The sequence below is a fragment of the Pseudophryne corroboree genome, unplaced genomic scaffold, assembly GCF_028390025.1.
Source record: "Pseudophryne corroboree isolate aPseCor3 unplaced genomic scaffold, aPseCor3.hap2 scaffold_1003, whole genome shotgun sequence".
In the NCBI taxonomy this organism is placed as follows: Eukaryota; Metazoa; Chordata; class Amphibia; order Anura; family Myobatrachidae; genus Pseudophryne; species Pseudophryne corroboree.
The window spans coordinates 147,807-162,277 of NW_026967630.1; the positions used below are offsets into that span (position 1 = coordinate 147,807).

Below are 14,471 nucleotides of genomic sequence, written 5' to 3' on the forward strand. Positions count from 1 at the left end.
ATCTAGAACGTTTCCTAGAAACATTTTAAAAAGTCAATAATGTGGAGAGTTTTTGTAAGATGTTTCTTCCATCAACCAATGAAGAAACACATTGGTACTTTCCCATGATGAGTGAGTGCTTCAGGATCTCTTGCACTTACATGTGCAGCAGAGTACTGTAATGGAAGCATGCTGGGTCCATAACCCAGAGGTAGGCAGATTGAAACTATCCTCTGCTATATGCATTTTTTTTGTTAATTAAAGTAATCCAAAACTGGGATTGACATTTTTGCTCTTTTATTTTTACTTAAAGTACAATAACTTTTACCATTTTAATTTGTTTTAATAGTATATTGACAGTATTGTTTTCTTTCAAAAATTCACTTAATTTTCTTTTCTGTGTGCTAATTAGATAGCACCTTGTTTTCACATTAAATAGACTTCCACATGAGAAAGCAGCAAGGATGCAGTGGCGTTAATGTTTCCTGGTGGTAGTGGGGGACTGTGTTTGTGCTTTCCTCTGGTCAGCTCTGGTAAAAGTCAGATTTCTTTGTCTCAGATCTTCCTCTAGCCTTGTTCTTCTTTCGAGAGTTCCCTTGTGCTGCCTCAGTTGGATCTCCTTCACTTGACAGGGGCGTACCCGAGCAGCGACCCTCCCCAGCACTAGCCCAACTCCTACTTACCTGCCAGGTGAGATACTATGATCATGAAGGTGCTTCTCCCAGGGCAAGGCTCACCCATTGCACTCTGGGTGTGCTGCTCCTGCGATTTCCCCAAATGTGGGAAACTTGACTGCATAATTTGTGTTTCCCCTGGTCGGCTCTCGTATAATTCAGATCTCTTTGTCTCAGGTCTCTCTCCAGCCTAGTTTGCTGTCTGTTTCCACTTCTCTTTTCTTAAACCGCTCCCTTCTATGTCCTTGCGCACCTTAATTAAATCTAACTCTGATTACGTCAGAGAAGGCCAGGTACCCTACACCATAAGAGGGGGTTTGAAATTTTGACTTGTCTACTTAAAGATCACCAAAATCTGATCACAAGGTCAATTACATCACTGGGTGGGAACCTTTTGGTTAATAGCCCATGTAAGTGCAAGAGATCCTGAAGCACTCACTCATCATGGGAAAGTACCAATGTGTTTCTTACAAAAATTCTCCAGATTATTGACTTTTTAAAGTTTTTCTAGGAAACGTTCTAGATGAATGCTTATTAGCCTTTGTCAGTATGTACTTTTGCAAAGTGTCGCTGTGGCGCAATCAGTCAGTGTGTATGGCTATTAACCTAAAGGTTGGTGATTCAATCCCACCCAGGGACGTAATTGACCTTGTTATCAGATTTTGGTGATCTTTAAGTAGACAAGTCAAAATTTCAAACCCCCTCTTATGGTGTAGGGTACCCGGCCTTCTCTGATGTAATCAGAGTTAGATTTGATTAAGTGATTTTATAAAAAACAGCTAGGAAGCACAATTTAGCAGTGGGTTGCAGAGAAAAAAAATTATGCTGGCAGAAAAGTCCAATTGAGTGATTAAACAGCTCTTCATTTTCTGATTTTATGTTTATGCTAACAAATTTGCTCTCTGAAAAGTGTCCACAAAGCCAAGTCTCTGATTAACACCTTTGTAGGAATGATTATCCACCTATTACTGAATTAAACTTGCTTCATTGGAAAGGAAGCAAGATGCATCCTCATTTCAATGTCTACTGAAATAATACAGGTTGACACCAGGAAACATAAACGTCACTGCATCCTTGCTGCTTCCTCATGGGGAAGTCTGTTTAATGTGAAAACAAGGTGATATCTAATCAGCACACAGGTAAGGAATTAAGAAAATCTTTCTTTATGGGTGAAGATGTTTCTCACAAAATTGTTGCACCAAGGCATCATTGAAATTAAAGCTGGAAAGATGATTTTAATATATCACTTGTATATTTTGTACTGCTCTTCTGGTGACAATGTAGTTTGTTTTTGTCAATTACCATTTTAATAATAGGGTAAAGAAAATTAAGTGGATTTTTGAAAGAAAACAATACTGTCAATATACTATTAAAACAAATTAAAATGGTAAAAGTTATTGTACTTTAAGTAAAAATAAAAGAGCAAAAATATCAATCCCAGTTTTGGATTACTTTAATTAACAAAAAACAATGCATATAGCAGAGGATAGTTTCAATCTGCCTACCTCTGGGTTATGGACCCAGCATGCTTCCATTACAGTACTCTGCTGCACATGTAAGTGCAAGAGATCCTGAAGCACTCACTCATCATGGGAAAGTACCAATGTGTTTCTTCATTGGTTGATGGAAGAAACATCTTACAAAAACTCTCCAGATTATTGACTTTTTAAAGTTTTTCTAGGAAACGTTCTAGATGAATGCTTATTAGCCTTTGTCAGTATGTACTTTCGCAAAGTGTCTCTGAGGCACAAACAGTTAGCGTGTTCAGTTGTTAACCAAAAGGTTGGTGGTTCAATCCCACCTAGGGACGTAATTGACCTTGTTATCAGATTTTGGTGATCTTTAAGTAGACAAGTCAAAATTTCGAAAACCCCTGTTATGGTGTAGGGTACCTGGCCTTCTCTGATGTAATCAGAGTTAGATTTGATTAAGTGATTTTATAAAAAAAACAGCCACGAAGCACAATTTAGCAGTGGGTTGCAGAGAAAAAGAAATATGCTGGCAGAAAAATCCAATTGAGTGATTAAACAGCTCTTCATTTTCTGGCTTTATTTTTATGCTAACAAATTTGTGCTCTGAAAAGTGTCCACAAAGCCAAGTATCTTATTAACACCTTTGTAGGGATGGTTTTTCACCTATTATTAAATTAAACTTGCTTCATTGGAAAGGCAGCAAGTGATGTCATCCAAGCAGTGGGTCAAGGTTGGCTTCAAACCTCGTCTGCTTATGAAAAGAGAAAAGGGGTATGCAGGGCATGGCGGCCTTTTGCGGTGCTTGGATGACCCCTAGTTCGCATTAAATAATGCAGTCGAGTTTCCCACATTTGGGGAAATCACAGGGGTCAGCATACCCAGAATGCAATGAATGAACCGCACCCTGGGAGAACAGTCTTCATGACCATGGTATCTCCTATGCAAAATAAGTATGATTTGGGATAGGGCTGGGGAGGGCCGCTGCTCAGGCACATCTCTGTCAAGTAAAGGAGATTCAACTGAGGCAGCACAAGGGAACTCTCATCTGGGGACAACAACTGCAGGGAGAACACATATTTTCAGATGAACATGGGAGGGCAGATGGCTGCCTAATACTGAAGCACCCCCAAACAACAAACCAAATGCAACAACTAGTGCAAGCATTCCTGGGGGAAGGCCTGCAGCAGATGGATTTGCATATGGCGATGTCATCCAAGCAGTGGGTCAAAGTTGGCTTCAACCCTCGTCTGCATATGAAAAGAGAAAAGGGGCGTGCAGGGCATGGGGGCTTTTGCGGCACTTGGATGACCCCTAGTTCGCATTAAACACCTCCACCCTCTGTCGGTGTGGGGCTCATGTTGGCTATGCCCCAGCCCCTGAAGGATTCAAGCTGATTTCTTGCAGCAGCTGGGCACTGTAACAGCTCCAGAGCTGCTCTGTAAGGCAAGTAAAAGGGTGTGGGCCCTGCAGCACTACCTGTAGTTCGCATTGTGCAAGACCCCTAGTTCGCATTAAACACCTCCACCCTCCTTCGGTGTGGGGCTCATGTTGGCCATGCCCCAGCCCCTGAAGCATTCACGCTGATTTCTTGCAGCAGCTGGGCACTGTAACAGCTCAAGAGCTGCTCTGTAAGGCAAGTAAAAGGGTGTGGGCCCTGCAGCACTACCTGTAGTTTGCATTGTGCATTGGAAGGCACAAAGTAAGCAGACGGGAGGAGAAGTCAGGATAGTGCACAAGGGTATAGACGGGAGGGGATCAAGAAAAAAGAAGTGGAAACAGACAGCAAACTAGGCTTCCAATGCACAATGCAAACTACAGGTAGTGCTGCAGGGCCCACACCCTTTTACTTGCCTTACAGAGCAGCTCTGGAGCTGTTTAATCACTCAATTGGATTTTTCTGCCAGCATAATTTTTCTCTTACGTCCTAGAGGATGCTGGGGACTCCGTAAGGACCATGGGGGATAGACGGGCTCCGCAGGAGACATGGGCACTTTAAGAAAGACTTTAGATCTGGGTGTGCACTGGCTCCTCCCTCTATGCCCCTCCTCCAGACCTCAGTTTACTACTGTGCCCAGAGGAGACTGGGTGCTTTTCAGGGAGCTCTCCTGAGTTTCCTGACAGAAAGTATATTTGTTAGATTTTTTTATTTTCAGGGAGCCTGCTGGCAACAGACTCCCTGCATCGAGGGGCGGAGGGGAGAGATGCACACCTACTTCTGTGAGTTGATAGGCTCTGCTTCTTAGGCTACTGTACAGCATTAGCTCCAGAGGGATCGGTACGCAGGTCTCACCCTCGCCGTCCGTCCCAGAGCCGCGCCGCCGTCCCCCTCGCAGAGCCGGAAGATGGAAGCCGGGTGAGTATGAGAAGAAAAGAAGACTTCAGAGGCGGCGGAAGACTTCATGATCTTCACTGAGGTAACGCACAGCAGTAAAGCTGTGCTCCATTGCTCCCATACACCTCACACACGGCAGTCAGTGTAAGGGTGAAGGGCGCAGGGGGGACGCCCTGGGCAGCAATATAGACCTCTCTTTGGCAAAATAAATATATATGCAGCTAGGCACTGTATATATATATAAGAGCCCCCGCCATTTTTTTATGGGGGGGGCTATTTGAGCGGGACAGAAGCCCGTCGCTGAGGGGGTGGGGCTTCTCCCTCAGCACTCCCCAGCGCCATTTTCTCCACAGCACCGCTGAGGGGAAGCTCCATGGACTCTCCCCTGCTTATACCACGGTAGAAAGAGGGTCTTAAAGAAGAGGGGGCACATAATTAGGCGCATATATATATGGAAATACAGCGCTACTGGGTAAACATAAAATGATTGTGTTTTTTTCCTGGGTCATATAGCGCTGGGGTGTGTGCTGGCATACTTTCTCTCTCTGTCTCTCCAAAGGGCCTTGTTGGGGAACTGTCCTCAGATAAGAGGATTCCCTGAGTGTATGGTGTGTCGGTACACGTGTGTCGACATGTCTGAGGTAGAAGGCTCTCCTAGAGAGGAGCAGGAGCAAATTAATGTGGTGTCTCCATCGACAACGCCGACACCTGACTGGATGGATATGTGGAATGTTTTAAGTGCTAATGTAAACTTATTACACAAGAGATTAGACAAAGCTGAAGCTAGGGAACAGTCAGGGAGTCAACCCATGCCTGTCCCTATGTCGCAGGGACCTTCGGGGTCTCAAAAGCGCCCACTATCCCAAATAGTTGACACAGATACCGACACAGATTCTGACTCCAGTGTCGACTACGATGATGCAAAGTTACAACCAAAATTGGCTAAATGTATTCGATATATGATTATTGCAATAAAAGATGTTTTGCACATCACAGAGTCCCCTGTCCCTGACACGAGGGTACACATGTATAAGGGAAAGAAACCTGAGATAACCTTTCCCCCCTCACATGAGTTGAACGAATTATGTGAAAAAGCTTGGGAATCTCCAGACAAAAAGCTGCAGATTCCCAAAAGGATTCTTATGGCGTATCCTTTCCCGCCAATGGACAGGATACGGTGGGAATCCTCCCCTAGGGTGGATAAAGCATTGACACGCTTATCCAAAAAGGTAGCGCTGCCATCCCAGGATACGGCTACCATCAGGGACCCTGCTGACCGCAAGCAGGAGGTTACCCTAAAGTCCATTTACACACATTCTGGTACCTTACTCAGACCGGCAATTGCGTCGGCCGAGGTTGTAGCGCGGTGGCAGCATGGACAGATACCTTATCAGCAGAGATTGAGACCCTAGATAAGGATGCTATGTTATTGACCATAGGGCATATAAAAGATGCTGTCCTATATATGAGAGATGCTCAAAGTGACATTAGTCTACTGGGTTCTAGAATAAACGCTATGTCGATTTCTGCTAGACGAGTCCTATGGACCCGGCAATGGACAGGTGATGCCGACTCAAAAAGGCATATGGAGGTTTTACCTTACAGGTGTGAGGAATTGTTTGGGGAAGGTCTCTCGGACCTTGTCTCCACAGCTACAGCTGGTAAATCAAATTTTTTGCCTTATATTCCCTCACAGCCTAAGAAAGCACCACATTATCAAATGCAGTCCTTTCGATCACAGAGAAACAAGAAAGTACGAGGTGCGTCCTTTCTTGCCAGAGGTAAGGGCAGAGGGAAGAAGCTGCACAACACAGCTAGTTCCCAGGAACAGAAGTCCTCCCCGGCCTCTACAAAATCCACCGCATGACGCTGGGGCTCCGCTAAAGGAGTCCGCCCAGTTGGGGGCACGTCTTCGTGTTTTCAGCCACATCTGGGTTCATTCGCAGGTGGATCCCTAGGCAATAGAAATTGTTTCTCAGGGTTACAAGCTGAAATTCGAAGAGGTGCCTCCTCGCCGGTTTTTCAAATCGGCCCTACCATCTTCTCCCCAGGAAAGGGAGATAGTGTTAAATGCAATTCACAAATTGTATCTTCAACAGGTGGTGGTCAAGGTTCCCCTGCTTCAACAAGGAAAGGGAAATTATTCGACCCTGTTTGTAGTCCCAAAACCGGACGGTTTGGTCAGACCCATATTAAATTTAAAATCCCTGAACCTATACTTGAAAAGGTTCAAGTTCAAGATGGAATCGCTAAGAGCGGTCATCGCCAGCCTAGAAGGGGGGGATTTTATGATATCTCTGGACATAAAGGATGCATACCTTCATGTACTCATTTATCCACCTCATCAGGCGTACCTAAGATTTGCGGTACAGTATTGTCATTACCAATTTCAGACGTTGCCGTTTGGTCTCTCCAGAATTTTCTCCGAGAATTTTCACCAAGGTAATGACGGAAATTATGGTGCTCCTGCGAAAGCAAGGTGTCACAATTATCCCGTACTTGAACGATCTCCTCATAAAAGCGAGATCAAGAGAGCAGTTGCTGAACAGCGTATAACTTTCATTGAAGGTGTTACAGCAAAACGGCTGGATTCTCAATATCCCGAAGTCGCAGTTGGTTCCTACGACTCGTCTGACTTTGCTTGGGCATTATTCTGGATACGGACCAGAAAAGGGTTTATCTTCCGATAGAAAAGGCCCAGGAACTCATGACTCTGGTCAGGAACCTATTGAAACCAAAACAGGTGTCAGTGCATCACTGCACTCGAGTCCTGGGAATGATGGTGGCATCATACGAGGCCATTCCCTTCGGCAGGTTCCATGCGAGGATCTTGCAATGGGACCTACTGGACAAGTGGTCCGGGTCACATCTACAGATTCATCAGTTGATCACCCTGTCCCCCAGGGCCAGGGTATCTCTCCTGTGGTGGCTGCAGAGTGCTCACCTTCTAGAGGGCCGCAGGTTCGGCATTCAGGACTGGATCCTGGTGACCACGAACGCGAGCCTCCGAGGTTGGGGAGCAGCCACACAGGGAAGAAATTTCCAAGGTCTTTGGTCAAGTCAGGAGACTTGTCTTCACATCAACATCCTGGAGCTAAGGGCCATATACAACGCCCTATGTCAAGCGGAGACCTTACTTCGCGACCAACCAGTTCTGATCCAGTCAGACAACGTCACCGCAGTAGTTCATGTAAACCGCCAAGGCGGCACAAGGAGCAGAGTGGCGATGGCGGAAGCCACCAGAATTCTTCGCTGGGCGGAGAATCATGTAAGCGCACTGTCAGCAGTGTTCATTCCGGGAGTGGACAACTGGGAAGCAGACTTCCTCAGCAGACACGACCTACATCCAGGAGAGTGGGGACTCCATCAGGAAGTCTTCGCACAGATTGCAAGTCGGTGGGGACTGTTCCAGATAGACATGATGGCGTCCCGCCTCAACAAAAAGCTACAGAGGTATTGCACCAGGTCAAGAGACCCTCAGGCAGTAGCTGTTTAAACAGCTCTTCATTTTCTGATTTTATGTTTATGCTAACAAATTTGCTCTCTGAAAAGTGTCCACAAAGCCAAGTCTCTGATTAACACCTTTGTAGGAATGGTTTTTCACCTATTACTGAATTAAACTTGCTTCATTGGAAAGGCAGCAAGATGCATCCTCATTTCAATGTCTACTGAAATAATACAGGTTGACACCAGGAAACATAAACGCCACTGCATCCTTGCTGCTTTCGCATGTGGAAGTCTGTTTAATGTGAAAACAAGGTGATATCTAATTAGCACACAGGTAAGGAATTAAGAAAATCTTTATTTAAGGGTGAAGGTGTTTCTCACAAAATCGTTGCCCCAATGCATCATTGAAATTCAAGCTGGAAAGATGATTTTAATATATCACTTGTACATTTTGTATTGCTCTTCTGGTGACAATGTAGTTTGTTTTTGTCAATTACCATTTTAATAATAGGGTAAAGAAAATTAAGTGGATTTTTGAAAGAAAACAATACTGTCAATATACTATTAAAACAAATTAAAATGGTAAAAGTTATTGTACTTTAAGTAAAAATAAAAGAGCAAAAATATCAATCCCAGTTTTGGATTACTTTAATTAACAAAAAAAAATGCATATAGCAGAGGATAGTTTCAATCTGCCTACCTCTGGGTTATGGGCCCAGCATGTTTCCATTGCAGTACTCTGCTGCACATGTAAGTGCAAGAGATCCTGAAGCACTCACTCATCATGGGAAAGTACCAATGTGTTTCTTCGTTGGTTGATGGAAGAAACATCTTACAAAAACTCTCCAGATTATTGACTTTTTAAAGTTTTTCTAGGAAACGTTCTAGATGAATGCTTATTAGCCTTTGTCAGTATGTATGTTTGTAAAGTGTCTCTGTGGCGCAATCGGTTAGTGTGTTTGGTTATTAATCAAAGGGTTGGTGGTTCAATCCCACCCAACGATGTAATTGACCTTGTTATCAGATTTTGGTGATCTTTAAGTAGACAAGTCAAAATTTCAAACCCCCTTCTTATGGTGTAGGGTACCTGGCCTACTCTGATGTAATCAGAGTTAGATTTGAATCAGTGATTTTATAAAAAAACAGCTAGGAAGCACAATTTAGCAGTGGGTTGCAGAGAAAAAGAAATATGCTGGCAGAAAAATCCAATTGAGTGATTAAACAGCTCTTCATTTTCTGGCTTTATTTTTATGCTAACTAATTTGTTCTCTGAAAAGTGTCCACAAAGCCAAGTATCTGATTAACATATTTGTAGGGATGGTTTTTCACCTATTACTAAATTAAACTTGCTTCATTGGAAAGGCAGCAAGATGCATCCTCATTTCAATATCTACTGAAATAATACAGGTTGACACCAGGAAACATTAACGCCACTGCATCCTTGCTGCTTTCTCATGTGGAAGTCTGTTTAATGTGAAAACAAGGTGATATCTAATTAGCACACAGGTAAGGAATAAAGAAAATCTTTATTTAAGGGTGAAGATGTTTCTCACAAAATCGTTGCCCCAATGCATCATTGAAATTCAAGCTGGAAAGATGATTTTAATATATCACTTGTACATTTTGTATTGCTCTTCTGGTGACAATGTAGTTTGTTTTTGTCAATTACCATTTTAATAATCGGGTAAAGAAAATTAATTGGATTTTTGAAAGAAAACAACACTGTCAATATACTATTAAAACAAATTAAAATGGTAAAAGTTATTGTACTTTAAGTAAAAATAAAAGCTAAAATATCAATCCCAGTTTTGGATTACTTTAATGAACAAAAAAAAAATGCATATAGCAAAGGATAGTTTCAATCTGCCTACCTCTGGGTTATGGGCCCAGCATGCTTCCATTGCAGTACTCTGCTGCACATGTAAGTGCAAGAGATCCTGAAGCACTCACTCATCATGGGAAAGTACCAATGTGTTTCTTCATTGGTTGCTGGAAGAAACATCTTACAAAAACTCTCCAGATTATTGACTTTTTAAAGTTTTTCTAGGAAACGTTCTAGATGAATGCTTATTAGTCTTTGTCAGTATGTACTTTTTGCAAAGTGTCTCTGTGGCGCAATCGGTTAGTGTGTTCAGCTATTAATCAAAAGGTTGGTGGTTCAATCCCATACAGGGACGTAATTGACCTTGTCATCAAATTTTGGTAATATTTAAGTAGACAAGTCATATAGCAGAGGATAGTTTCAATCTGCCTACCTCTGGGTTATGGACCCAGCATGCTTCCATTACAGTACTCTGCTGCACATGTAAGTGCAAGAGATCCTGAAGCACTCACTCATCATGCGAAAGTACCAATGTGTTTCTTCATTGGTTGCTGGAAGAAACATCTTACAAAAACTCTCCAGATTATTGACTTTTTAAAGTTTTTCTAGGAATCGTTCTAGATGAATGCTTATTAGCCTTTGTCAGTATGTACTTTTGCAAAGTTTCGCTGTGGCGCAATCAGTTAGTGTGTACGGCTATTAACCAAAAGGTTGGTGGTTCAATCCCACCCAGGGACGTAATTGAACTTGTAATCAGATTTTGTTGATCTTTAAGTAGACAAGTCAAAATTTCGAAAACCCCTGTTATGGTGTAGGGTACCTGGCCTTCTCTGATGTAATCAGAGTTAGATTTGATTCATACTGTTAACTGGGTAGTATATCACAAGTTATACGGTGTGATTGGTGTGGCTGGTATGAATCTTGACCTTGGATTAACAAAAATCCTTTCCTCGAACTGTCTGTCTCCTCTGGGCACAGTTTCTCTAACTGAGGTATGGAGGAGGGGCATAGAGGGAGGAGCCAGTGCACACCCAGATCTAAAGTCTTTCTTAAAGTGCCCATGTCTGCTGCGGAGCCCGTCTATCCCCCATGGTCCTTACGGAGTCCCCATCATCTTCTACGGACTACGAGAAAAAAAAATTACCGGTAGGTTTAAAATGTTATTTTTTTCTCTGCAACCCACTGCTAAATTGTGCTTCCTAGCTGTTTTTTATAAAATCACTTAATTAAATCTAACTCTGATTACGTCAGAGAAGGCCAGGTACCCTACACCATAAGAGGGGGTTTGAAATTTTGACTTGTCTACTTAAAGATCACCAAAATCTGATGACAAGGTCAATTACATCCCTGGGTGGGATTGAACCACCAACCTTTTGGTTAATAGCCCATGTAAGTGCAAGAAATCCTGAAGCACTCACTCATCATGGGAAAGTACCAATGTGTTTCTTACAAAAATTCTCCAGATTATTGACTTTTTAAAGTTTTTCTAGGAAACGTTCTAGATGAATGATTATTAGCCTTTGTCAGTATTGACTTTTGCAAGGTGTCTCTGTGGCGCAATCGGTTAGCATGTTTGGCTATTAACCAAAAGGTTGGTGGTTCAATCCCACCCAGGGATGTAATTGACCTTGTAATCAGATTTTGGTGATCTTTAAGTAGACAAGTCAAAATTTCAAAAACCCCCCTTATGGTGTAGGGTACCTGGCCTTCTCTGATGTAATCAGAGTTAGATTTGATTAAGTGATTTTATAAAAAAACAGCTAGGAAGCACAATTTAGCAGTGGGTTGCAGAGAAAAAAAATATGCTGGCAGAAAAGTCCAATTGAGTGATTAAACAGCTCTTCATTTTCTGATTTTATGTTTATGCTAACAAATTTGCTCTCTGAATAGTGTCCACAAAGCCAAGTCTCTGATTAACACCTTTGTAGGAATGGTTTTTCACCTATTACTGAAATAAACTTGCTTCATTGGAAAGGCATCAAAGATGCATCCTCATTTCAATGTCTACTGAAATAATACAGGTTGACACCAGGAAACGTCACTGCATCCTTGCTGCTTCCTCACGGGGAAGTCTGTTTAATGTGAAAACAAGGTGATATCTAATCAGCACACAGGTAAGGAATTAAGAAAATCTTTCTTTGTGGGTGAAGATGTTTCTCACAAATTGTTGTCCCAATGCATCATTGAAATTCAAGATGGAAGATGATTTTCATATATCACTTGTACATTTTGCATTGCTCTTCTGGTGACAATGTAGTTTGTTTTTGTCAATTACCATTTCAGTAATAGGGTAAAGAAAATTAAGTGGATTTTTTAAAGAAAACAATGCTGTCAATATACTATTAAAACAAATTAAAATGATAAAAGTTATTGTACTTTAAGTAAAAATAAAAGAGCCAAAATATCAATCCCAGTTTTTGATTACTTTAATTATAAAAAAAAAAATGCACATAGCAGAGGATAGTTTCGATCAATCGACCTCTGGGTTATGGGCCCAGCATGCTTCCATTGCACTACTCTGCTGCTCATGGAAGTGTAAGAGATCCTGAAGACTAAATTGATTAAAGGCCTAAAAGTACTGGACTATAAGGAAAGACTTACTAGGCTGAATATTTATACACTAGAAAAGAGGTGCCTAAGAGGAGATATTATTAATATCTTCAAATATGTAAAGATACATAACAAAGAGTTATCAGAGGAATTATTTATTAAAAGAACACGTGGTCACTCGCTGCGACTGGAGGAAAGTTCAGAACGCAATGGAGGAAAGGTTTCTTCACTGTTAGGGCAATCAGGATGTGGAATTCCCTGCCAGGGAAGGTGGTAATGGCGGACTCTGTAATTGGATTTAAAAAAGGAATGGATACATTTCTGAATGAAAAAGCTATCCAAGGTTATAATACTTAAAATATCAACATGGTTAATCCGGGGGTAACATGAGTTATAGTAGCTAACTAGTCATAAAACATTATTCAGCAAGTATGTAGAATCATCACAACTTAAAACAGGTTGAACACGATGGGCAATTTGCCTCTATTCAACCTCAAAAACTATGTTACTATATTACTATGTTATTGTAGTATACAGAACACCACAATGCAATGAGCAGTGATAGTGAGCACTGATGAGGATACTAGAACTGACACTGAGCAGCAAGATGCAGCACTGGACTATTAGTAATGTACTGTAGTATGCTGAGCACCACAATGCAGCACAAGACAATGAGCAGTGATACTGAGCACTGATGAGGATACTACTGAGAACTGACACTGAGCAGGAGAGACACACTACTAGTATTACTGAGCAGCAATAAGTAACCACTGATACTGAGCACTGATATTGAGATTTCCACTGAGAGAACATAGCCACGTCCTCTCCGCTCTCTCTTCAATGCACGAGTAAAAATGGCAGCAACGCGCAGCTCTTTATATGGAATCCGAATCTCGCGAGAATCCGACAGCGGGATGATGACATTTTCCCTTGTTCAGGTTTTCCGAGTCAGGCGGGAACAACCGAGCCTGCCTCGGACCAGTGTAAACCACGTGGAGTTCGTGGGGAATTCGGTTCTCGGAGAACCGAACCCGCTCCTCTCTACCTTATACCCATCAATTTTTTTATTTTCAATCTAAGCCCCTGCAGTTTTCTGTAAGCATCTGCTTCGCTATGATGATCAACAAGTCACAAGGGCAAACACTCAGGGTTTGAGGCGTAGATCTTAGGACCAGCTGCTACAAGCATGGCAGAGGTGTCACTATCACTGGTGACACACAGAGAGGTGGCGAGGGAGATTGTAATGCAGTGCGCGCAGATAAGCAGCGCAATGGTAAAAAGGAGGCATGGTTTCATAGGTAGGGGCGTGGCCTGGTGGCCTGAATCTACATTTTGTTGCTCCGGGTGTCCCGGGGGTTGGGGGCTGCACCCGGGGACTAGTGTGTGAGCGGTGCTGGCTCCTGCACAGTGACAGGGCATGGCCACCCAGCATGACGCCTCCCTTCTTGACCATGCTGTAATTGCAGTCGCACTGCAGTTCAGCGTGATCATAAAAAATGGTGTAGGCTCCTGCTGGTGCAGACTGTATGTGCGCGCAGGAAGCCGCCACCATTTTTGTGATCACAGCGGCTGAATGTGATGTCATACAGCCGCTGTGACCACGCCCCCTGTGTCTCCTCCGTTGCAGACCCCATTTTGAAGCCTTGCCCCCGCACCGCTCCATCCCTGACTTGGAAATGGAGTGTTGCTGACCCACCTCTCCCCCCCTTCCCCACCCCGATTGACAGGCAGAGGCGATCACATTCTCTGCGGGGTGCCGCAGAAAATGCAGGCACATGCGTATGCTCTTAGCAATTTTTGCAGTTGGATCGCTTATTGTGATTGCAATCCAACCTGAATCAGGCCCTATTACCTATCACAATGCGCTGCGGGCAGTACAAAATTGGGTTAATATAGGAGAAAAACCCCCAGACCTGTGCTCCTTAACTGTACCTGGTGGCTAGTGGAGCGGCTGCCCAGTAATCAGTGTCCACCGCAGTGCGCACACGGCCCACCCCCTACGGCCTCGCTCCCCTTCATCAGCGGCCTCGTGATCCGGAAGGGTGGTGTGTGTGTGACTGACCTTAGGATGAAACCGGAGCCTCCGCTGCAGTGACCCAGCAACCAGGGCACGGGAGTATATAGCGCCGCTGGGAGTGATGAAGCTGCAGTAAAGATGTCTATTAGACCTAGCCTGCTGCAGCCCTTGTAGATTC

The 14,471-nt window shown here is 43.2% G+C and overlaps 2 non-coding genes and 1 pseudogene across 2 annotated transcripts; 2 read left to right on the forward strand and 1 right to left on the reverse strand.

Moving 5' to 3' along the window:
- Window positions 1–654: 654 nt before the first annotated feature.
- On the forward strand, window positions 655–817 carry LOC134987449 (U1 spliceosomal RNA). Its single transcript, XR_010193107.1, has one exon. It is a non-coding gene; the product is annotated as a U1 spliceosomal RNA (small nuclear RNA).
- Window positions 818–2,900: 2,083 nt separating this feature from the next.
- LOC134987402 (U1 spliceosomal RNA) lies at window positions 2,901–3,079 on the reverse strand (annotated as a pseudogene).
- An 8,192-nt stretch (window positions 3,080–11,271) lies between these two features.
- On the forward strand, window positions 11,272–11,345 carry TRNAN-AUU (transfer RNA asparagine (anticodon AUU)). The gene has a single exon. It is a non-coding gene; the product is annotated as a tRNA-Asn (tRNA).
- Window positions 11,346–14,471: the final 3,126 nt, after the last annotated feature.